Source organism: Theropithecus gelada, chromosome 8 (assembly GCF_003255815.1).
Source record: "Theropithecus gelada isolate Dixy chromosome 8, Tgel_1.0, whole genome shotgun sequence".
Taxonomy (NCBI): domain Eukaryota; kingdom Metazoa; phylum Chordata; class Mammalia; order Primates; family Cercopithecidae; genus Theropithecus; species Theropithecus gelada.
The window spans coordinates 57,142,597-57,166,183 of NC_037676.1; the positions used below are offsets into that span (position 1 = coordinate 57,142,597).

Genomic DNA, 23,587 nt, shown 5'->3' on the forward strand with positions numbered 1-23,587 from the left:
TCAGAGAGAGAATAAATAATCTATCAAGGAGGTATGATTGTTTTTCTCATTTTTCTACATTTAATCTTTGCAAACAAAGTTTATGTCTATGTAAAAAAACATTCCCACTCCCAGTTTCATGTAGGACCAGTGCTCCCTCCTTTGGAGCTATGCAACTTCAATGGATGATACCATGTGAGACTCCTAGCGATGTGTCCTGTAGGATTCCGGAGATGTTCCCTTAACCACACTGCCTTATGAGGACAGTCACTGGAGCCATGATATGGACAGCTGAGAGCATCGGCTGTTCAGTGAGAGAGAAGAGGCTTGCTCACCTCTTATTAGTTCTGTGAGCAATGCACTCTTCTCAATTTCCTCATCTTTTAAATGGAGATAATAATCCTACCACATACTGGGTTGATGAGAGGATTAAATAAATCAATGAATTAATGTATGCCAAGTGCATGTAAAGGAGTGATCACTCAACAAAGAAGCACATCCTTCTCCATGTGGGGCACTGTGTTAGAGCTAAGGGTTTGTGTGGACTATCGCAATGAGTTCCCTCCGCTCCTGGGGCCTACATCCTCCACAGGAAGACAAATGGTAAACAAGCAGATGTGACTCATAAAACTCAAAGTGCTACCAAGGAAACAAATCAGGGGCTGAGATAGAAAAGAGTGAGGGGAAGCTACTTTTCATATTTATTTCGTATTTAATTTTCACAGCAATCCTGTGAAGTGGTATTAACAGTACTGTTTCAAGATGAGGAAGTTGTGGGATGGAACTGTCACATAGCTATCAAGTGGCAGAAGAGGGACTCAAATCCAGATGATTGAATGCTCTCCTGCTGCCTAGGCCACTGTGCTTTATTTGTATTTGCATATCCTTGCAGCAAGTGAGGGGCCTATGAATCTTAAAAAAATGCAATGACTATCCAATCTATTAAATTAACTCTGTGCCTTTATATAAATGACCCCACATGAAACTGAACAGGAGGAAAACCACATTTTTGAGTATAAACATGTACTCTCCCACTGCATAAAACATTCTCCCCTCAGCAAGCATGTGGTGATTATTATTATCCATGTTTTACAAATAAGGAACCAAGGTCTGAATCAAAGACTGACTCTGTAGCTCAGGCCGCTGCACTCCCCTGGAGAGACCCAAAGAGGAAAGCTATCGAGGCACAAGAGAGGAGAAGGTCCTCCTGCAGCCAGAGGCGGCTTGGGAAGACAAGCAGTCGAAGGAGAGCAAGACTAAGGAGAGTAAGACTAAGGTCTGGATATCACCAAAGACTCTAACAGAAAGCAGAAAAATGTGGCTACCATCATTTTTCCCCAACTAGTAGGAACACTTATTTCCAAAAATTCTATGTGATAATTAAAAGCTCAATAAGATTTGATGATTTAGATATGAACAAATGAAATTACTTTCATGCTAAGTCAGGCTGACTGTTTGGTGACCTGCTCTGCCATGAGAGCCTGTCCCAAGGATAAGCTGCCTGGCACGCTGTCCCCTCTTGACAGTTTATGATGCACCTGTGCACTGAAGACTCTCCAAGTACCATGGCAAATGCAATTTCAATCTCCTTCAAACCAGGATTTATAAGCCTGTTTGACTGCAAAACTCTCTCTAACCTTGGAATTCCTATCAGATTCTCACCAGGGTGAATTTAGGCATAATGGTTGTAGAGGAAAGAGCATAGGCATTAATAATTAGACTTTAAACTCATTAATTAATTCATTCATTCATGCACAACTGAATGTCTACATGATCGGGCATAGTGTCTTGGCAGTATGAAAAATGATGACATTGTCCTTGTCCTCATGGGATTTATATTAGCGTGGTCAAGGGCCGGGAGGGGAGAGAGACATATCAAATGTAATTATGAGAGAATGTGCTTAGCGGGCAGTCCGTTTATTTATTGAACAAACAGCTGCTGCATGCCCACACTGCTGTTGTCTCTGGTTTAGAGTCTGGGAACACATTGAATAAGAGACATAATGTCTTTAATTTCAGGAAAATTACATTTTAGTTGAGATGGGGAAGATAATAAGTTAAAAAACAAAGTCATCTAAGACAATAATGAAGACATTTTAATGAAAATGAAGGAAATTTAAACAAGACGATAAGATAAAGAGTGACTAAAGCCAGTGATTATTTTAAAGTATCTATGTGAGGCTTATCTTGAAACTAGGAGGGACTTTCTTTTATAACTTTTTTCATTAGTAAAATTATACATTCACATTTTAGAAAGTTTACAAAATCCAGAAAGCGTTCAAAGACTTGCCTTCAGTAGCTATGTATACCATTATAGCATTTACTTAATCATTTTCTCATTAATGGGTCAAAGGGCACATTAATTTTTAGAAAAATCTTTTACAACTATACTTTCTCATGTAATGATGAATGTTAATGTGAAAATTGACAGCCATAAACCAAAAACCTATTGAAGAATCCTTATTAGTTTCTGATTAAATTTTAAATCACTGAACTATTTATATCTTAAGGTAAAGAATTAATGATAAATTATTAGTGGAATCACATTATGCTCATAGTGAATTGGACAGAGCTGACCTGTCTTCAATGGGTCAGTTAGTATAAAACTTAGTAATGGATGGCTATTAGGTTTGAGTATATTAGCCAACTTTATTTTTATTTTTCCTTTGCTCACTGAATTGATCAGTAGTAAAAAGGCAGGACTGATTTGGTCTCACTTAAAGATAATTAAGCTCCTTGTGTTTTCAAAATTGAGCAAATTCAGAGCTCTCAGTAGTACATTGTCAAGACTGTCTTTTGAACTCTCTTTTCTTAGCAGTCTGTTAAAACTTGTTAAAGTTTTAAAGTTGTTAAAGCTTGAATTTTCAAGCCAACAGCTCTTAAATTGGATCTTAAAATCAGGAGAGGATTAGTCTTAGTGTAGGACTATGTTTGCGGGGAGAAACCATAGGAAAGATCTGGAATTTCTTAATATCTGGAAATTTTGAAGGAGAGGGGATTGCTTTAGGGTTTGACTGTACCACAGTTCCTTAAAGAGTTCTAAAATACTAACTAGCAGAACTTGCTTGGATACCAAGAGAACAAACTCTATAAAAGTTAAAATCAATGATAATTTCTCATAAGCACAAAACATTTCTAAGTAAAATGGTAGGTTTTTTTTTTTCCTATTGCCCATTTTTGGAGATTAATTATAGGAACAGCTTATGCCCTTTAACAAACAGTTCTGTAGGGAAAGAGTTGACATAACTAGCCGACAAGAAAAAATATCTGGAAAAGCTTAAAAGATCTAAAAATACTCAAGTGTTCAATGCTTTCTGCAATAAAAGCAATACAGTACTTATGGCAACAGTCTACCCAGATTTCTGCCATACCTGTACAGTCATGCACCACATAACAATGCTTCAGTCAATGACAGATCGCATGTACCACAATGGTCCCATAAAATTATAATGGAGTTGAAAAATTCTTATCGCCTAGTGATGTCAGCCTTCCTAATGTCCTGCCTGCTGGTGGTAATGTTTGTGCAAACACACCTACTGCTCTGCTATCATATAAACGTATATAGCACATACAATTATGGACAGGGCATGATACTTAATAATGATAATACGTGACTATGCTACTGGCTTATGTATTTACCATATGGTACTTTTAATCATTATTTTAGAGTGTACTCCTGCATATATATAAAGTTAACTGTAGAACAGCCCCTGACAGGTCCTTCATGAGGTATCCAGAAGGAGGCATGGTTATCACAGGAGATGATAGCTGCAAGCTTGTTATTGTCCCCGAAAACCTTCCACTGGGACAAGATGTGGAAGTGGAAGAGAGTGATATTATGATCCTGACTCTGTGTAGTTCTCAGCCAATATGTGTGTTTATGTCTTAGTTTTTAACAAAAAAGTTTAAAAAGTAAGGGAAAATTTTAACAGAAAAATACTCATAAAATAAAGATACAAAGAAAATATTTTTGTTTAGCTGTACAATGTGTTTATGTGTTAAGCAAAGAGTTATTACAGAAGAGTCAAAAAGTTAAAAGAAAAGTTTATAAACTAAAAAGGTTACAGTGAGCTAAGGTTAATTTATTAAAGAAAAATATTTTAAAATTAATTTAGCCTAAGTGTGCAGTGTTTATAAATCCACAGTAGTGCATAGTAATGTCCCAGACCTTCACATTCACTCACAACTCACTCACGGACTCACCCAGAGCAACTTCCATCCTGCAAGCTGCATTCATCATAAGTGTCCTATGCAGGTGCACCATTTTTAATCTTTTATACTGCATTTTATTGTACCTTTTCTATGTTTAAATACATAAATGTTCACCATTGTGTTACAGTTGCCTGCAGTCCCATGCCGTGCAGGGTTGTAGCCTAGGAGAAATGGGCTGTACCCTATAGCCTAAGAGTCTAGTAGGCACTACCATCTAGGTCTGTGTACGTGCACTGTTTGATGTTCACACGATGACACACAACAAAGTAGCCTAAAAATGCATTTCTCAGAACATATTTTCTTTGTCAAGTAACCTATGACTGTACAAGCAACCTACAAATATAGCTTTTTTTTTTTTTTTTGAGACGGAATTTTGCTCTTTTGCCCAGGCTGGAGTTCAGTGGCATGACCTCGGCTCACTGCAACCTCCACCTCCTGGGTTCAAGCCATTCTTCTGCCTCAACCTCCCTAGTAGCTGGGATTACAGGTGCACCGCCATGCCAAGCTAATTTTTGTATTTTTAGTAAAGACGGGGTTTTGCCATGTTGGCCAGACTGGTCTCAAACTCCTGACATCTGGTGATCGACCCGCCTCGACCTCCTGAAGTGTTAGGATTACAGGATTGAGCCGCCGCGCCCGGCCAAATACAGCTTTGTTTAGACTTTATAATAATTGTCAGCCCCCAGTCCTTGTATATTATGACTTGATCTCATGCTTTCTCCTTTCTCATGTCTCCCTTTTCTTCCATGTATTTAAGGAAAAAGATTGATTTGGACTCCACCACAGCTTCAAATTGAGGTGCACTCCCCAGGCTTATGGAAACAAACATCATAAATGTGAGCTGGACACAGACCAGATATGACCTCATCCACGTGGTCTTTTATGGGCAATTGAATCTCAAAGAGATGGCCCTGCAAATTATAGAAAGTAGAACACAAACAAAAGTAATATAGCCTTTGCTTATTAATTGAATATCACCCAAGAATGTTTGAGGATGCTCCTGACTCATGGAGAAATACTAATTAATTTATGAGTATTGTCGCCCTGCCAAGGGACAGTCTCTGTTAATAGTTAACCTCCACTTCTTGTTTCTTCTGCTTTCACTACCAAATATGTGTTTTTGTGTTGCTGTTTTGCCTTAAATCCCCTTTTCTTCACAACAAAACGATGTCTTCATGACTCCACATAACTGTTTTAAATTATATCTTTAACTCACATTAGTCTTACAGCACCCAGAAAAGGCACCTCTCAAAGAACACTCCCATGGTGGCTGGAGGTCTGAGCCCCTGAACCTCTCAGATTTTAATGATGAGATGATTCATTTTAATTCTATTTTGTAATAGTCGCTAGAGACCGAGACACTTTTAAAAGCTAATTTCTACAGCACCAGAGTTCTGGCTCATGATGAGAAAGAGATGATGGGAGAAATGAATGTGTTACCAGGTTTATGATCTTGTCCTGTCCTATTGACCAGCAATCAGAATTCTTCACAGATCATTGACTTTTTTTTTTTTTTTTTTTTGAGGAAAACAAATTCCTGTGAGTTCTGGACATTGAGGACCAGAATTGTATTTTACATTACTAAGTAAGAAATATCCAGAATTATCTGCTTTGTAAAATCTGTTAAATATTATTTATGGAGCAGGTCTTGGGTTTAGACATTAAGCATTTGAATACAGAGATGGACTCCTTGCCAGTTTTGTGGGTTGACTGATAAGAGCTATCAGTGACACACGTAGTTAGCGAGGTTCTTCAATGTTGAAGGGTTTATATCAATTAGGCTGCATAAGAATCACCCGGGATATTTGTTACAATTCCAATTTCCAGGCCCTATGTCTTGGAAGCTGCATTTTTTAAACAAATGCAACACATGCACACTCATCATTGGAACCATTGGACTTGCCTCTCCAGGTCAACTTTAAATGAAAAGAACTCTCTACTCCTGTAGTACCTGGCAACTCTGACAGAAATAATCAGAAGTGGCTTTGCAGACGCTGCCGCCGAGGAAAGTCCTGTACTACTAGCCATGGTCAACCCTACCGTGTTCTTCGACATTGCCGTCGACGGCGAGCCTTTGGGCTGCGTCTCCTTCGAGCTGTTTGCAGACAAGGTTCCAAAGACAGCAGAAAATTTTCGTGCTCTGAGCACGAGAGAAAGGATTTGGTTATAAGGGTTCCTGCTTTCACAGAATTATTCCAGGGTTTATGTGTCAGGGTGGTGACTTCACACGCCATAATGGCACTGGTGGCAAGTCCATCTATGGGGAGAAATTTGAAGATGAGAACTTCATCCTAAAGCATACAGGTCCTGGCATCTTGTCCATGGCAAATGCTGGACCCAACACAAATGGTTCCCAGTTTTTCATCTGCACTGCCAAGACTGAGTGGTTGGATGGCAAGCATGTGGTCTTTGGCAAAGTGAAAGAAGGCATGAATATTGTGGAGGCCATGGAGCACTTTGGGTCCAGGAATGGCAAGACCAGCAAGAAGATCACCATTGCTGACTGTGGACAACTCGAATAAGTTTGACTTGTGTTTTATCTTAACCACCAGACCATTCCTTCTGTAGCTCAGGAGAGCACCCCTCCACCCCATTTGCTCACAGTATCCTAGAATCTTTGTGCTCTCGCTGCAGTTCCCTTTGGGTTCCATGTTTTCCTTGTTCTCTCCCATGCCTAGCTGGATTGCAGAGTTAAGTTTATGATTATGAAATAAAAACTAAGTAACAATTGTCAAAAAAAAAAAAAAAAGAAAGAAATAATCAGAAGTTATCCACTGTTTAAACTGGAGGGGTTCATTTGTTTTTCTGGTTTTTTGTTTTTTGTTTTTCAGAATATAAGGAAAAATATGATCATAATATAGTAACTGCTTTTGAAATCTTCATTATCTAGATATTCAATATTATTAATTTAATTACAAGTTCTACTGATCAATTCACAAATGTATATTTTTGCCAACTGGGAATTAATGAAACAATTAAGAAATTGCTATATTGTTTCTCTTAGGCAAGGCTTAGAAACAAAATTATCAAGCCTCAAGTTTCTGCAGTGCAGTGAAATGATCTTCAGGAACCAGAATTGATCACAATCTGCTGTCCAAATTTTGAATCCATTGATCAATGACTTTTTAATGTATCAACAAGATAGTCAGTTGATCTGGAATCTGGACCAATGGAAATGAGATTGATGAAACTTACGTGATTAAGACAAACATAATATGCTCCCAGTTGTTGTCAAATATTCCTTTTAATAAGGCATAAGATTTCTTATTGCTTTTGAAGCTCATTTCCTCAGGGAAAAACCAAATGTTATCTGGCTAAAGTTCTTAACCTGCAAATATAGCAGGAAGTCCACGTGGGCTCTCCTCTCTGGGCCTAAACCAGTAGTCTAGCACATTCCGAAGAACCAGGATGATTGTTTCATAGTAATTGAGTTCTCCCCTTGCATTCAGAGAACTTCGTAAGTGATGGGGACATGGGGATTCATGGGGCATGAGAGCTCATATTCATGAATTTAAGTTGTATTAATTGGATTTTAAGGAAGACTTACCAGTGTTTTATGAGATAAACTATTACACTGACTCAAAAAATATGGAGAGCAATTTGTTTTCTTCTTTCTCCCAGGAGGTGGGATCAACATGCTTTAAGTAGCAGAGAAGTCTGTGCACTCCTTCCTCCCCCCCACCATACCTGTTCACACCCAAGTTAGGAGCTGGCCTTGTATTAGTTTTGGCGGTATTCTCATTCTCCCGCTTTCTCTCTCAGCTCCCTACACATGGAATGTTGTTTGCTACAGACCTCCAGACCTGGACTGTCCAATATGGTAGCCACTAACCACAGGCGGCTCTTTACATGAACATTAACTAAAATACCATGAAATTTAAAATTCTGTTCCTCAGTCCTCCTAGCCACAGTTCAACAGCCACAGAACACGGATCCAGAACATTCCTGTCAGTGCAGAAAGTTCTATTGGGCAGTACTGATCCAGACTCACACATACGTGGTTTCCCAGCCCACCAGACTGCCCGGATTTGACCCAGGCAAGTTGAGCCTGCTTGAAGTGGATTGCAAGAGTCATTGGTGAATACCCAGGAACTTTGCAGGCCAATTGGTAATGCACTGGTAGCTCAAAACTGGGCATGGTGGGAGCATTTATACCGTGGGAAAGGTCTCAAGTAGGGCCTTTTTTGGTTTTTATAGACATAGGGTCTTGCTCTGTTGCCCAGGCTAGAGTGCAGTAGTGCAATTATAGCCAATTGCATGCAGCCTCTGCCTCCTAAGTTCAAGTGATCCTCCTGTCTCAACCTCCCGAGCAGCTGGGACTAAAGGTGCACACCACCATGCCTGGCTAATGTTTTTCCTTTTTAATTTTATTTTTCGTATGGACTGGGTCTTGCTATGTTGTCCAGGCTGATCTCCAGCTCTGGTCTCAAGTGATCCCCTCACCTTGGCCTCTCAAAGAGCTGGGACTACAGGCATGAGCCACCATGCCTGGCCTTTTTTTTTTTTTTTTTTTTTTTGAAGAGGCCATTTACTATTACACCACTACATGACAATGTTTAGTTTAAGCACTTACCAGGAAGAAACAACCCAGAAAGTTGATGCCCTTACCATGAGGCTGCTCAGGTGATATCCTTTGTAGGGCCAAAATCCTCATACTGGTGGATATTAAAACCTGGGGTAACAGAGGAGCATAGGTTATAGGAAGAAGTAGGGAGTTGCAGTGCTCAAAGAGATGGCATTATGAGAGTTCCAGTTCATAACTAGTCTTAGTAGCTTTTGTCCTACTTTTCAGTTATATCATATTACTCTGTTACGATAGTACTCTAGAAGAGCACCCGTGCTATATTAATATAACACAAGCCACAAATTTCAAGTTAAATTTCCTAGTACTTAAAACAAGTGAAATTGATTTATTAATATATATTTTTTAACCAAATAGATCCACATCATTATTATTTTAATACATAATCAACATTAAATAGTGTTAAAGGAGACATTTTACATTCTTACTTTTTCACAGAAAGTGCATGTCTTTATGCTTATAGTGCAGAGCAATTCAAGATAAACATATTTCAAGCGTCCAACAGTCACATGTGGGTCGTATTAGACAGTACAGCTCTAAGTAAAAAGGATAAAACAGTTTAATAATAGGCAAGGTAGGACTGGTAGAACTTGGAGAGTGATTAGACGTGGGAGAGACTCTATATCTAGACTAGAGAGAAGCCAAAGGGAACACTCGGGAGAGGCAAATGGCTATCCCACGGCAGCCTCATTCATTTCCATGGCTTAAGCTCTACAGTGGCACAGAATGCTCCCATCTTCAGGTCTGGCCATGCCCCTGCATCCCATATGCACACTGTCTTACATGTGCGACCAGAATCATTATCTTCACCTGTAGAGCTGCTGTCCCCTTACTTCAGTCTTGTCAAACATTCAGGCTAAGACCCCCCAGCTGCCTTCCCTCTTGCCACCTGCAATCTGTAGTCATTTTGCCTCCACAATATCTTCCAGGTACCCACCCTCTACTGCTGTCTTGGTACAGAAGGCATCACACTGGCCCAAACTGGCCTAGCATCTGAGTAGCTTCCAGCTAGTCACGCTGTTTTCTCAGTGCATTCCGTTTCCTATCATCCTTTGCCGTGCTGCAAGTTTCCATGCCAAATGGCATCACTGGTCCTGTGGCCACAAATTAGGTAGAAAATAAGATCACACTTCATGTGACATCACATGACTTTCAAGGCTCTTACTCCCCCCATCTCTTCTCTAGGACTCCCCTTCCACTCTTCTCACTGCAGAAACTCTTACTGGCTCTGCCCTGAACCCTGGATTTCTCACTCTGTGTTCACTCATTTATGTGTTCTCATCTCTGTGCCTCCAAATCTTCCCACTGCTACTTCTCAACAGAGCCACTCTTCCTTAGAAAACCATCACTAAGGCCGGGCGTGGTGGCTCACTCCTGTAATCCCAGCACTTTGGGAGGCCGAGGTGGGTGGATCACGAGGTCAGGAGATCAAGACCATCCTGGATAACATGGTAAAACCCCGTCTCTACTAAAAATGCAAAAAATTAGCTGGGCGTGGTGGCGGGCGCCTGTAGTATCAGTTACTCGGGAGGCTGAGGCAGGAGAATGGCGTGAACCCAGGAGGTGGAGATTGCAGTGAGCCGAGATTGTGTCACAGCACTCCAGCCAGGGTGACAAAACGAAACTCCGTCTCAAAAAAAAAAAAAAAAAGAAAAGAAAAGAAAAAAAGAAAACCATCACTAAATGCCCTTCTGCCTGGGGATGGGTAAGGCAAACCTTATGTGGGTTCAACACCTGCACATGAGCATGGCTGCCCTCACACCATGGCATTGCCACCATTCTCATACGCGTCTGTCTCCTCCACCCCACCCCGGGACTGTGCTCAGCTCCAGCATGCTGTGGACCACCAGTGCATACTTGCTGCCCAGCTGCTTTGGGAGCTTTGCTAGATTTTCCTGGGTAGACCTTCCACAACATTCCTCTGGAGCATCGTTTGGTTCCTGTGATGTCTGGGGTGTACCTCTGTTTCGACCTGTCAAATCCTGCCCTGTGGTGTGCACTCTGTTTGCTCCCAGTTGTTTGCTCTGCGCTCACAGGGATCCTCCCTTCAGCTGTACTCCCAGCTTTGGGTCTGCAGAGTCTGGTTCACACCTGTAATCCCAGCACTTTGGGAGGCCAATGTGGGAGGATCACTTGAGACCAGGAGTTGGAGACCAGCCTGGCAACATAGCAAGACCCTGTTTCTACAGTTTTTTTTTTTTTTTTTTAAATTAGCCAGGTATAGTGACATATGCCTGCAGCACAGCTACTTGGAAGGCTGAGATGGGAGGCTTGCTTGAGGCTAGGAGTTCAAGGCTGCAGTCAGTGAACTATGATTGTGCCACTACCCTCCAGTCTGGGTGACAGAGCAAGACCTTATCTCATAAAAGAAAAGAAAAGAAAAGAAACATGTTTGGGTCGCTTTTGCTGATGTGCCGTAAGACAGGAAGTGCAGGAGGGAATGTTTTCTAATCACCAGGGTTATCCCCTTTTAGTGCTGCCCACCATGGCTCTATGCCTGGATACAGGAGGCCACTCCGAGAGTTCCCTCGCTAACCTGTCAGCCCCGTCATTGCAAAGAATGCTTTGAAAAAACACTATTTCAAATCTGCCAGTCATTTTTACCTTTCAACTCCAAAGGCTTCTCTTCTATCAACTCCTAGGACCATGCCTTATCTTTGTTTTGAAAACCTTTTTTTAAAAGCAAATACACATTTTGATATGATATTTGTCCCCCAAATGGGAGACCAAGTTATTGAATACCCTCCTTCCTGAGGAAACCAAGGCTGAGACATCAAGGGCTCCCACTTTGGCACTCATTGAGAGATTTCTGGAGCTCATGGGTCCCTTTAGCAAAGCCTACAGCTTTAGAAAACTTGCTATAAAAGGGCTTGGTGTCCTGAACCCAGCCTACCAGGGCTGGCAGGCTGTTGCCGTTTCCCTGCCTGCACATCCATTGGACATTAAACCGGGTACTGAAACTGATAAATACAAGGAAGTGCTATTGAACTGAAGAGAAGCTATTTAACTCCATTCCAAAGCTATATATAATATTTATGAGGAGGACAACTTTAGCCCTCCACTCAGAAAATCTCTGCTCAGAAAATTACCTCTAATTATTGACCATAGCTCTAAACATTTATGGATTGGTGCTTTTTAATGTTATGTGAATAATTTTAACTAATAGCATATTTAATGTTTGTTCTTTTGCTTGAACAGAAGCTAACCATATGAAGTCTGCCAGTTACACTGAAAATTTGCCTTCTCCTTTATAGGTGTTGTGCACTTTGCAATAAGAAAATCAGAACATTATTTTTCTCTTATCGACATATGTTATTTCAGGCATGACACCTCTTCGTTAGATATATTGATTTCAGATTTAACCTCCCCTCCCTTATCTTTTTTTATTCTACTTTTCTCAAGACTATGCAAAATTGTGTTTTTTCATTAGCATTATGTTCTTTTTGGCATTTTAGAAGTATTTTATATAATGACTGCATCAAATGTCACAATATTTGGAATTGAGCCCTTTCATTATATCATTCAATATGGAAAGCTTATGAAAAGAGCTGCAGGAACTCATTTAAAAACAAATATCCTGAAGTTATTTTTCCGATCACCTGTGAACCAAAATAACCGTCAGCATTGTGTCTTGTCCTTAGCTCCACTCCCTCTCTAGTTTATTTGGACCATCTCTCCATCAGTCATCTTGCAGGTATTGCACATAGCCACTTTCAAATGAGTCTTGTTTTAAGTCTTTGTTTTCACTGTGAGGATTAAACATCACCATGGGATCTGGGCTAATCCATAAGATCCTGGAAGGAGGGGGTGCATATCGTGACTGGGATGCGTGGTGGTATGATTCAGAGCGTCCTGAATGTTCCAAGGTGCTGCCCAAAAAAGACGAAAAAATCTACAATTGCCTCAGGAATTGCCATTGTAATTTTTTTTCTCTTTTCAGCATTGTACTCAGGCAAGAAGATTACTGTGTGCGCCATTCCAGACCAATAGAGTCATGCAAGACAGAGAAAATGACAGTGTTTTTCCCACTGGCACCCCTCCATCTATTGCCTTTTTCTAGTTCTGAAGACTGTGGCAACTTGGAAGAGTGACAAATTATCATTGACAGCATCCCCAGCATTAGCTCCAGATCATTACCTCAGATATTTATTAATCAGATATTTATCAAGATGCTACTGAAATATAAAAATAGAAAGCATGAATTCTGCCTTCTATGTGGGCTTAATCTCTTTGGAGAGATAAGACAGGGGCTCTTTTGCCAACATAATATCATAAAAATGTGGTGATTATAGTTAAAATCATTATCTCCATGTAGTGTTGACTTGTGTTTTCTTACATGCATGAGGCTGAGCATCTTTGGATAGGTAGCCATTTCCACTTTTTAAACTGAAAAGAGCATTTTTCAGATTATTTTTCTATAGCACCACTGGCCTATTTTCCCCTCTATTTTTGGATACTCTATATATTTAAGGGAAATAACCTTTATTGTGAGATAAGTTACAAATACTTTCCCTAGTTATGATTTTTAATTTTTAAATTATTTTTATGACTGTGATTATTTAAACTATATTCAGTCTTACTTGAAAACTATCAATTTCATTGTACTTAAGGTTAGGATGCAACCTAGATGATCATGACAAGATGAGACAAGTTGTTTTTAAAAACTTAAAATTTGTTATCAACACTGGGGAGCCCTTGAAGATTGAAAAGGGAGGTGACCTGGTGGACACAGGGATTGGGTGCAGGGTGGATTGAAGGGGAACTGGACAGGGAGGCAGGTGGGAGCTGTTTTTCTTGCTCTTGGAGGGCAAAGGAAGCTGCATGCCCAGTGTGCTCTTCTGAGACAGTGGAGGCTGGCGCGAAGACATCGCTCTCACATACTTAACAGGGGCCAGTTGGGAAGATCAGTCATTGCTGACTGGGGACACCCTTGTCATGGAATGCTGAGGGCAGAGGAGGCTACTGACCTAGGCAGAGTTTGGCTGGTCCAAGACCCCTGCTCCACTCCTGTCCTAGAGATGGGCACAGTGTCCATCTGCAGCTTTCCTGCACTTGAGCCCATGCCCTGGGGCCTTGGTAATTAGCAGAGCCTGAAATTCAGTCAGCCAAGGCATGTGTGTAGGCTGCAGTCTAGAACCTTGACTCTCCTTTCTCCCTCCCTTCCTTTTCCCCACAGCTCTCCCAGGCTTGACAGCTCTTCTTTCAGGAATGCAAACTAAAAGGCCACCACCCCCTTTGGAATAGCCACTGACTGTTCTCAGAAAGGCAGACGACTTGAGCATCTTTAGCAGACCTCTAACCAACCAGCAACAGCCATGTCTCTATTCAAAACCCAAAAGAGCTGATTATCTTGCAATCTTCCCATTATAAAGTTACTCACCCTTCTCCTTCTTAAAGAAAAGTAACTGAGTGTCTTCTGGAAAAGACATATTATGTGTTCCTTCCCTCATCACCATGGGGCAGCATGTAGGAAACTAGAACAATACAGTCACTGGTTTAGAGGTGAATTCCCTTTGGGAGTCAAGCCCTCTTTCAACAGAATGGGAAAGACATGTAAATTTAATGTCTAGGAGAAACCCTCTGTGTGTCTTCATCTCGCTCTCCATATGTACACGTATACACATGTACCATACCTGTGTATACATATAGGTATGTGCATATGTGTGTTACTCCTTCCTTTTGTCTTTTTATGGTTTTGGGAGTTTGAGGATTTCTCTTTCTCCAAGAATAAGCTGTCAGTAAATATTCTATCCCTTCTGTGTGACTTCAGTTTATCTCTGCATTAGCTAAGCACATACACTTCCCATGCTCTCATCACACACAGCCAGTTCCAGTTTAAATGAAGTGTTTTAGTATAATTTCTGAAGACAGTCGTGCGTCACTTAACCACAGAGATATGTTTGAGAAGTGTGTGGTTAGGAGATTTTGTCCATATGCAAACATCACAGAGTGCACTTTCATAAACCTAAATGGTTGAGCCTACTACACACCTAGGTTATACGGTAGAGCCTGTGGCTCGTAGGCTACAAACCTGCACAGCATGTGACTCTGCTGAATACTATAGGCAATTGGAACACAACAGCATTTATGTATCTAAACATAGTTAAACCTGAAACAGATATAATAAAAAGTAGGGTATTACAATCTTATGGGACCACCCTTGTATATGCAGTTTGTTGTTGACCGAAACATCATTATACAGTACATGATTATATCTGTTCAGTTTTTTGGCTTGAAATCTCAGAAGACCCACCCCAAAAGTGATTCCTCTGCTCAAATTACTGTCTAACCAGGTTAGACTAACGAGGCTGGCTTGTGTTACTGAATGAAAAATGCTTTACCTATAAACTATCATTTCAGAAAGAAAATGAGGAAATTCAGATATTTTCTCTTTTTTTCAGTTTAAATAAGATTTAAAGGGAAGGAGCTAGCTAGGCATTTTGTGAATGTGAAGTCCTTCTAGGATTTCGAAGTCATCCTTGATCAAATTTTAACACAGAATGAGAGAGGAGCTGAAAATTCACATCTGAAAGGGATGACTACTTCATAATACATTTTGTTTTCTGATGAGAATTTATCTGCTGGAAATAGACACAGTTAAAGCAAAGTAAAAGCCTATTGTGACTTAGGAGGAGGGCCATTTTGGTTCTGTTCAGGCTTTGTTTTCCCTGGTTGCACGTAAGATGAGAATCATTACTAATCTAAAAGAGGAAAAAGTGAATACTACTACTAGAAATTGAAAAAAAAAATCACTCCTATCATGCCTGTCAAACAGTGTGACACCAGTGCTCAGAAGAGAGGTGAGTCTAATTCATTAAGTGCTCTCTGGTTTAAAAACCTATTATGTAAATTGAAGAGCGTAATATCTATTCCAAGCAAAACAGCAGAGGCTTAAAAATAGCTCATAAAACAAATATTTATCCAAAAATGCAAGAAGTTTCTATCCGTAAAGTGATACCAATATTATTAGCCATTCTTAAACAGTGAAGGTTTATTTGATATCAAATCAGATTTGTAAGTCATAACGTCCAGGTTTCTTAGACTTGACTTTGACTTTCTGGTACATGTTTCGTGCGTAGATTGATTTTTTTTTTTTTTTTTTTTTTTTTTGAGATGAAGTCTCACTCTGTCGCCCAGGCTGGAGTGCAGGTGGCGTGATCTTGACTCACTGCAAGCTCCGCCTCCCGGGCCCACACCATTCTCCTGCCTCAGCCTCCCGAGTACCTGGGACCACAGGCGCCCGCCACCGCGCCCGGCTAATTTTTTGTATTTTTAGTAGAGACGGGGTTTCACCATGTTAGCCAGGATGGTCTGGATCTCCTGACCTCGTGATCCGCCCGCCTCGGCCTCCCAAAGTGCTGGGATTACAGGCGTGAGCCACTGCGCCCGGCCTCCATGCGTAGATATTAACTGAGCTCCTTGAACTTGCCTTTCAGTGCATGGCTCTAGTAACCTGCAATACCTCTGTTTTGCTCCTGACCCTGCAGGAGCCTTCCCTCTGCTGGCCTTGGGAGACTGTGGCCTGCGCACGTGCAGCCCAGCCCTCAGCCATGGACTAAGGCTCATCACATAGATTCAGGGGGTCACCTCTATGCGGCTCTCTCCTATTGGGGTCCTGCTCTGTGGATTCCAGGCTCTTGAGATGTTCCGATGCTGATCTCTGCCTCCACAGCTCCGCAGACATCTTGCTTAGCGTGGACTCTGCCCCTTGTGCCATGTTAAGATGTGGTTCCAGGCAGAGAATGGGAATAAGAGGCGCAACTCAGAATTTCTCCCTCTCCGGGACTGCGGTTCCCTCTACTTTTTGACCCAGGCTGCATCATTCAGTCCTGTTTTGTACTTGTTCTGGTGGGGACACAAGTGCAGTTCCAGGTTAAAATAGAATAGTTTCCCCACATATTAGGTCTTTTCACACTATTGCCTGTTGTCTAAGCATTATCAGATGTATTATAGGGTGTCCTGGAGATTTTTATGATGTACTCTAAATTATATTTTGATATTGATCATAACTAGAAAATCGTATAAGGGTATTCTAGATCATGCTAATGAATGGCTAATTACAACATAGCACTATTATATTAAGGTACATACTGCATGTATATCTGTGTTTAAATTTGTGTTGACATTGGTAGAACTTGCCTTACACTTGCTAAATGAACAAATCTCAGGGATGGACTCATGTAGATGATGTAGTTGGGTCAAGTAAAGGCCAAATGGCCTTATAGTTGCTATATGGAGGTTTTATAATGGACTGATTAGAGAAAAGTTGAGGGAGAATTGAGTTTCTATGTGCTACAATGGTGCTAGAGTCTGACTGTCTGTGTTCCCCCAAAGTTCTACTGTTGAAGTCCTATCTCCCAAGGTGATGGTATGAGAAGCTGGGGCTTTGGGAGAGGCCATTAGGTTATGAAGATGGAGCCCTCATTAATGGGATTAGTGCCCTTATAAAGTAGGCCCAAGGGAGCTAATTCACCCCTTCTACTGGGTGAGGACACAGCAAGAAGCGTGCTGTCTGTGAACCAGAATGCTGACCCTCGCCAAACATTAAATCTGCTGGCATACTGATCTTGGGCTTCTCAGGCTTCAGAAAAGTTTGCGGGAAATAAGTTTATGTTGTTTATAAACCACTCATTCTGGGCAAGGATACAAGGTAATATAAATTATGTCAAACTGAAAAGAACTGGCACCCTAATTGTTTGTACACTGGGACGTCATGATTTATGTTCAGAAAGCGGTATTTATCAATCCCATTAAATATGTGTAGATAATTTGAGTTTTATTTTCTCAACTTTAGTATTGTTTTCATTTAATTTGTAAATTTGGTTTTGGTTTAGAGTAATATCAGAACTATTAATGGAAGCATAAGCAATTTATTTATACCTTATGTTTTATGTGTGCATGTTTAAGGAACATTATAACAAAAATAATTAAAGTCAACACTTAGGGGTCCATATAAGTGTGTTTTTGTTATTGTTTGGTTTTGACTTTTGTAGAGATGAATACACGACCCAGATTTGAGCAGTGCTACATGGTACCATGTTATGGAGTTCATTTTTGTTTTCTACCCTAGTCTGCAATCAGGGTGTCTTTCATTTATGTTTGTGCCAAAATCTACATGAGATGAATGTGGGAAGGGCATCGCACTGAAGATAACCCTGGATTTCAGACCAGATGTACTGCTGTGGAATTGATCTCTCAGGCCTGTGTCTCCCTGACCATGCAAGAGGAACACCACCATTCCCTTCCCATCCCATTGTCTCCAATTAAATACATTCTGCCAGAAATATTTGTCAAGTGTAAAACTCTGCAAATACTTGAGGCACCTTCTTAGCAGTGCATTGTGATAACAGCAATAAATTATTTCTTAGAAGGCTTTCAGTGATGTTTCAATCCATATCGAGTATTTAACCTTTTAAAATACGATTTAACCTGCACCCCGATAGTACTTACTTACCTGTATATCTATACATTTAAGACAATACTTTATTCATAATTTTCTTATAGATGAAAACATCATTGTGTATTTTTTGATCCAAAATAACAGATATTGGCTATTATTTTGTGTAAACAGAACAAAAGTTTACAAAAATCACAAAAAGAGATGCTGATGGGAAAAAGCAGTTTAAAACATAAAGAAGATTCAAAGATTAAAAAGAAAGAGATTCAGAGAAGATTAATGCAGGTGCAGGAAAGATACAGAACATTACCAAGCAGATAAAAGTTAATATCACAGATTTGTACAGATTAAAACTGACATTATTTATTGGAGAGCTGTCTTCAACCAAATGCCCAGGACATGTAAGTTCATAAGCACTAATGATATCATTGATAACTTTCTGTGTTCAAGCTCCTAAGAGCAACTGTGCTTTTCTGGTGATTTGGCGTGAGGTCCTTGGCCAGCATTGATATACAATCCCAGTCATTCAGAAGTGAGCGGTAACAATTTTTTTTTCAGAAATATGAAGTACCCCAAGATTCCAGATTTCTAATGCCAAATTCTTGGTTTATTCATTACTTTTATATCCACATATACAATAATTTAAAAACACTTTTAATTTTGTAACAACATTGATGAATTTTTACTGAAAAAAACAAGATACAGTCAGCCCTCCATCCCCGCAGGTTTCATACCTATCCGTGAATTCAAGCAACTGCAAATTGAAAACACTCCAAAATCACACCAATAAAAAGTAGCAATACAGCAATAAAAATAATACAAATTAAAAGACCAGTACAGTATAACCCCTATTTACATTATATTATGTATTATAAGTAAGCTAGAGATGATTTAAAATGTACAGGAAGATGTGCATTGCTTATATGCAAATTCTACACAATTTTATATCAGAGACTTGAGCATCCACGAATTTTGGTATCCTCCAGTGTCCTTGAATCAATCCCCCATGGATACTGAGGGATGTCTTTACCCAGTTCGAGCATCACTCTGAATGCATATAAGCATATATGGAGTGTTTCTATGTGTCAGGCAATGTGCTGCCTATTGGGAATCTATTGACAAATAAACTATGAGTTCTATCTTAAGAACACAGGGCACAATGGATGGCAGCAAATATCTAGGAAAATGGTTAGAATATTATATGTTAAATTTAATACTAGAAGAACCATTTAAACAGCACAATGGAAAAGAGAGATTAAATGTATTTGGGGCAAGTAGAGAAGGATTCACTGAAGAGAAAATTTCTCAGCTGGGTTTTGAAGTATGAATGGAAGTTTTCTGTGCAGATAAGCAGAAATCATTTTAGCAGAGAGAACAGCATATGCAAAAGCAAAGAGGCATGAAGTCACATTGCACTTTCAAAAAACTAGGGGCATTATAAAACTCCTAAAGTTTTTAAGAAAGGGATAGTGACACACAAGAGAATAACGGCAGATGCTAGATCCTGTTAAGAAGCCTAGGTTTTATTCTAGGGTCATGAGTCATGATAGCAGAGAAGTTGTGCTGGGGGTGGGCTGAGGGAGGGCAGTGTGGAGTCCTGTTTTCAGGGAAAAGGAGCAAGAAGAGGAAGGTCTGCTAAGAGGACTGTAGCACCTACTAGTTGCATATTCGTACCTCAACAAAGAAGAGGGAGAAAAGGAAGATCATAGCTAGAACAGAGACTTAGTAGGTGTTTGTTTTATTTAAAAATGGGAGAAACTTGAGCTTTGGGAAGGGAAGCAGAAGGGGGGACTTGGGAAACCTTTCAGTTGTGGCAACAAGGTAGATAAGTGAATGCATTCCTGCCCCGGACACATGCATAGCTTCACACCCAGGGAAGTGTGAGTATCAGTGCAGAGATGCAGTGGTGGGCCTGGGACTGAGAAAGAGGACAGCAGGCAGGGCCTGCCTGCAGAGGGAATGCTGGCGCCTCTTAGCAGCACTCTCCCTTTTGACCTTAGAGGTAGTGCCAGAAAAGAAGTCTTGTCTCTGCTTGGGCCTCTTAGTGGAGGCTAAAATAAAAAGTAGGTTCGCACAGATGTGTGTAGGGTATGCATCCCCTTTCTTATTCTTAACCTACTTAATAAATAAAATGAGCACTATTTTTTAAATGATGAGATTTGAAAAGATTAAAATTACAAGAAATAAAAATATATCCACTGAAATTTAGACTCATTGAAAAATATACCCAAGAAATTTCAATGTTCTTGAGAGACAGAGTTGAAGAAATTATGAGAATGCAGCACAATGCTAAAAACAAAATGCAAGAGATTACCAATCAAAAGCAAAGCAAAACAAAGCAAGGCAGAATAGGTCTCAACCAACTGTATGGCTATTAAAAAACATACATAAATAATTCGTGGATCCAAAACTCAATGGGAATTGTGAAATATGAAAAACTAAACAACAAAATGCACAACATACATAAAATCTTTTTAGATGCAGCCAAATTTCCTTTGAAGGAAATAAATTGTCCTGAGTGTATATTTTCAAAAAGAAAAAAGATTAAAAATGAATGACTTCACCATTCAACTAAAGAAGTTAGAAAGAAATAAAACACCATAAATTTTAAAAAGATGAAGGAAGAAAATAATAAAGAAAAATCAGAAAATATTTTTTAAAACTCAAGAAATAATAAATAGCATCAGTAAATCCAAAAGCTAGTTCTATAAAAGAATTAATTAAGTAGACATGCCTCTGGACAGAAAATAAATGGAAGGAACTACATAAACTTATAAAAATATATATAATTTATATGTAATATATATACATTTCATATATATGTATAAAACATTTACATTTATATAAGCCTAAGTATAAAATTCTAAGTAAAATATTTACCAACTTTAGTTGGTAATTTAATAATAGTGCCAATAATATGCTATGGTGCCAATAATATGAATAATATGATATGAACAAGTTGGTTGTATTCCCAGAATGCTGTATAACCATACAAGCCTTGAAAGGCCATTCCCACTGATCTGTAGGACCAGAAAATGCTGATAGGAAACCCAAAACTTTGAGGTCTTCCCACAGCAGGCTACTCAACTCTGTCTTACTCATTTCCAAAATTTCCCTGCTGAGAAAATGTAGGAAAAAGAAATAGATTTCATGATTTCCTTTGGGAATCATTTGACAAAGGGAGAACATATATTTTTGGACAACTTATTGGAGACTCCTAACAGGTCATCTGGCTAGAGGGGAAAGTGGGAGCTGAGGCTCCGAGTTCAAGAAGAGTTTTGTGGGTTTTCTTTTTGACAGGTCTGGAGTGCAGAGGTGTGATCATAGCTCACTGTAGCCTCAAACTCCTGTGCTTGAGTGATCCTCCCACCTCAGCAACCCAAGTAGCTGGGACTACAGGCTCACACCACCATGCCTGGTTAATGAAAAAAAAAATTCTTTGTAAAGATTGAGTTTTGCTATGTTTCTAGGGCTGATCTTGAACTCCTCGACTCAAGTGATCCTCCTGCCTCAGCCCCTTGAGTAGCTGGAATTAGAGGTGTGAGCCACGGTGCCTAGCCTCAAGAAGAGTGTTTAATGTAGCTTCTCATATGGCATTTTTGGAGACCTATAAAATTCTATGAGTAGACTGCTGTAGTGTAAGAAAAAAAGCCAGTGTTGACATTGCTGGAATTTACAACAATCCTGTGTCTCATTTGGTTGGCAATGAGGACTACTGAAGTTACTGAGTTGGTAGAGAATCAGCATCAAACACAGGTTTCTTCTTTACATGAGTGTCTAAAAAAACGCTGCATAGGCTCAATAAAAGTCAACATTCACTCATGTTAAAACCACCACCACAACAAAACCTTAGCAGATAGCAATGCCCAGAGAACGTTTTCAACTTGATAAAGGATATCTACCAAAAATCAGCAGTAAACAATGAGAAAAGGAAATAACAATTAAAAGAATATACATCAGAGTAGAATAGGATTGTCTGCATTCACAGATAATATGATAATCTACATAGAAAGTCCAAAAGAATTTTATGCAAACAGGTAAGAAGGTTTCAAAATCATTCTGGATTTAAGATTCATATTTAAAGATAAACTACATTCTTATATGCCAGCAACCACTAATTAAAAATATAATAAGTCAAAAAAAAAAAGCATAAGGTTATAGGAATAAGTTCTACAAAAGATGTGAAGAAAAATGAAACTATTTAAAAAACAAAATTGTGAGGGAAAAAATGGTGGATAGGAGACAGGACTAACTTGTAGCTCCCACTTGGATGGACAGAGAAGCACATGGAAACCCACATCATGAACTTTCACTCCAAGAACTACTGCAGGAATGTATCAGGAAAACCACAAGAATCCACAGACCCTTTGAAGGAGGTAGATTGCTGCTGCAGGCTCCATGGGACCACAGGCTCCATGAGGAACTGTGTGAGTCTGCTTGCTTTCTCAGCTGGAGGCTGGTAGCCTGGGGCAAGTGCTCAGCCCTGGTCACCAGCTGCCTGGAAATAAACTCAGTCCTGTTGAGGGGGCCACAGTGGGAGTGAGACTGGCCTTTCAGGCTGAGGGCTCCGTGGGAGATGGGTGAGGCCTGTGGCCGCTGGCTTTCTCCCACTTCCCTGGTGACCTATGTGACACAGCATAGACATCCATAACTCCCCTGGGAACATAACTTAGTTGGCCTGGGAACCACAGCCCCATCTCCCACAACAACTGTAGCAAGCCCCACCTAAGGAGAGTCTGAGCTCAGATATGCCTAACTCTGCCCCCACCTAACGGTCTTTCTCAACCCACCCTGGTAGCTGAAGTCAAAGGACATAACCTCGTGGGCGCTCTAGGGCCCCACCCACTGCCTGATCCTCCCTATACAGCTGATACATTCTTGAAAGTGCCACTTCCTGACTGGAGGCCAATCAACACAAAACCATCGCACTTAACAAAAATACAACCAAGGACCCTCACAGAGTCCAATTCACTCGCCTGCTACCTCCACTGGAGTGGGTGCTGGTATCTATGACTGAGAGACCTGAAGATGGATCACATCACAGAACTCTTGGCAGACACTCCTCAGTATCAGCCTGCAGCCCAGTGGCTCCACTGGGTGGCTAGATCTAGAAGAGAAATAGCAATCACTACAGTTCAGCTCTCAGGAAGCCCCATTCCCACAGGGGAAAGGGGAAAGCACTACATCAAGAGAGTACCCTGGGGGAAAAAAGAATCCAAACAGCAGCCTGTGAGTCCTAAACCTTGCCACTGACACAGTCTACCCAAATGAGAAGGAACCAGAAAAGCGATTCTGGTAATATGACAAAACAAGTTTCTGTAATACCCCAAAAGATCACACTAGCTCACCAGCAATGAACCCAAACCAAGACAAAATTGTTGTATTGCCCAAAAACGAATTCGGAAGGTTGATTATTA

The 23,587-nt window shown here is 40.2% G+C and overlaps 1 pseudogene across 1 annotated transcript; it reads left to right on the forward strand.

Annotated features, from left to right (window-relative positions):
- The first annotated feature begins 6,179 nt into the window (after window positions 1–6,179).
- On the forward strand, window positions 6,180–6,934 carry LOC112630341 (annotated as a pseudogene). The gene has a single exon (XR_003120848.1). The product of XR_003120848.1 is annotated as a peptidyl-prolyl cis-trans isomerase A pseudogene (transcript).
- The last annotated feature ends 16,653 nt before the right edge of the window (window positions 6,935–23,587 follow it).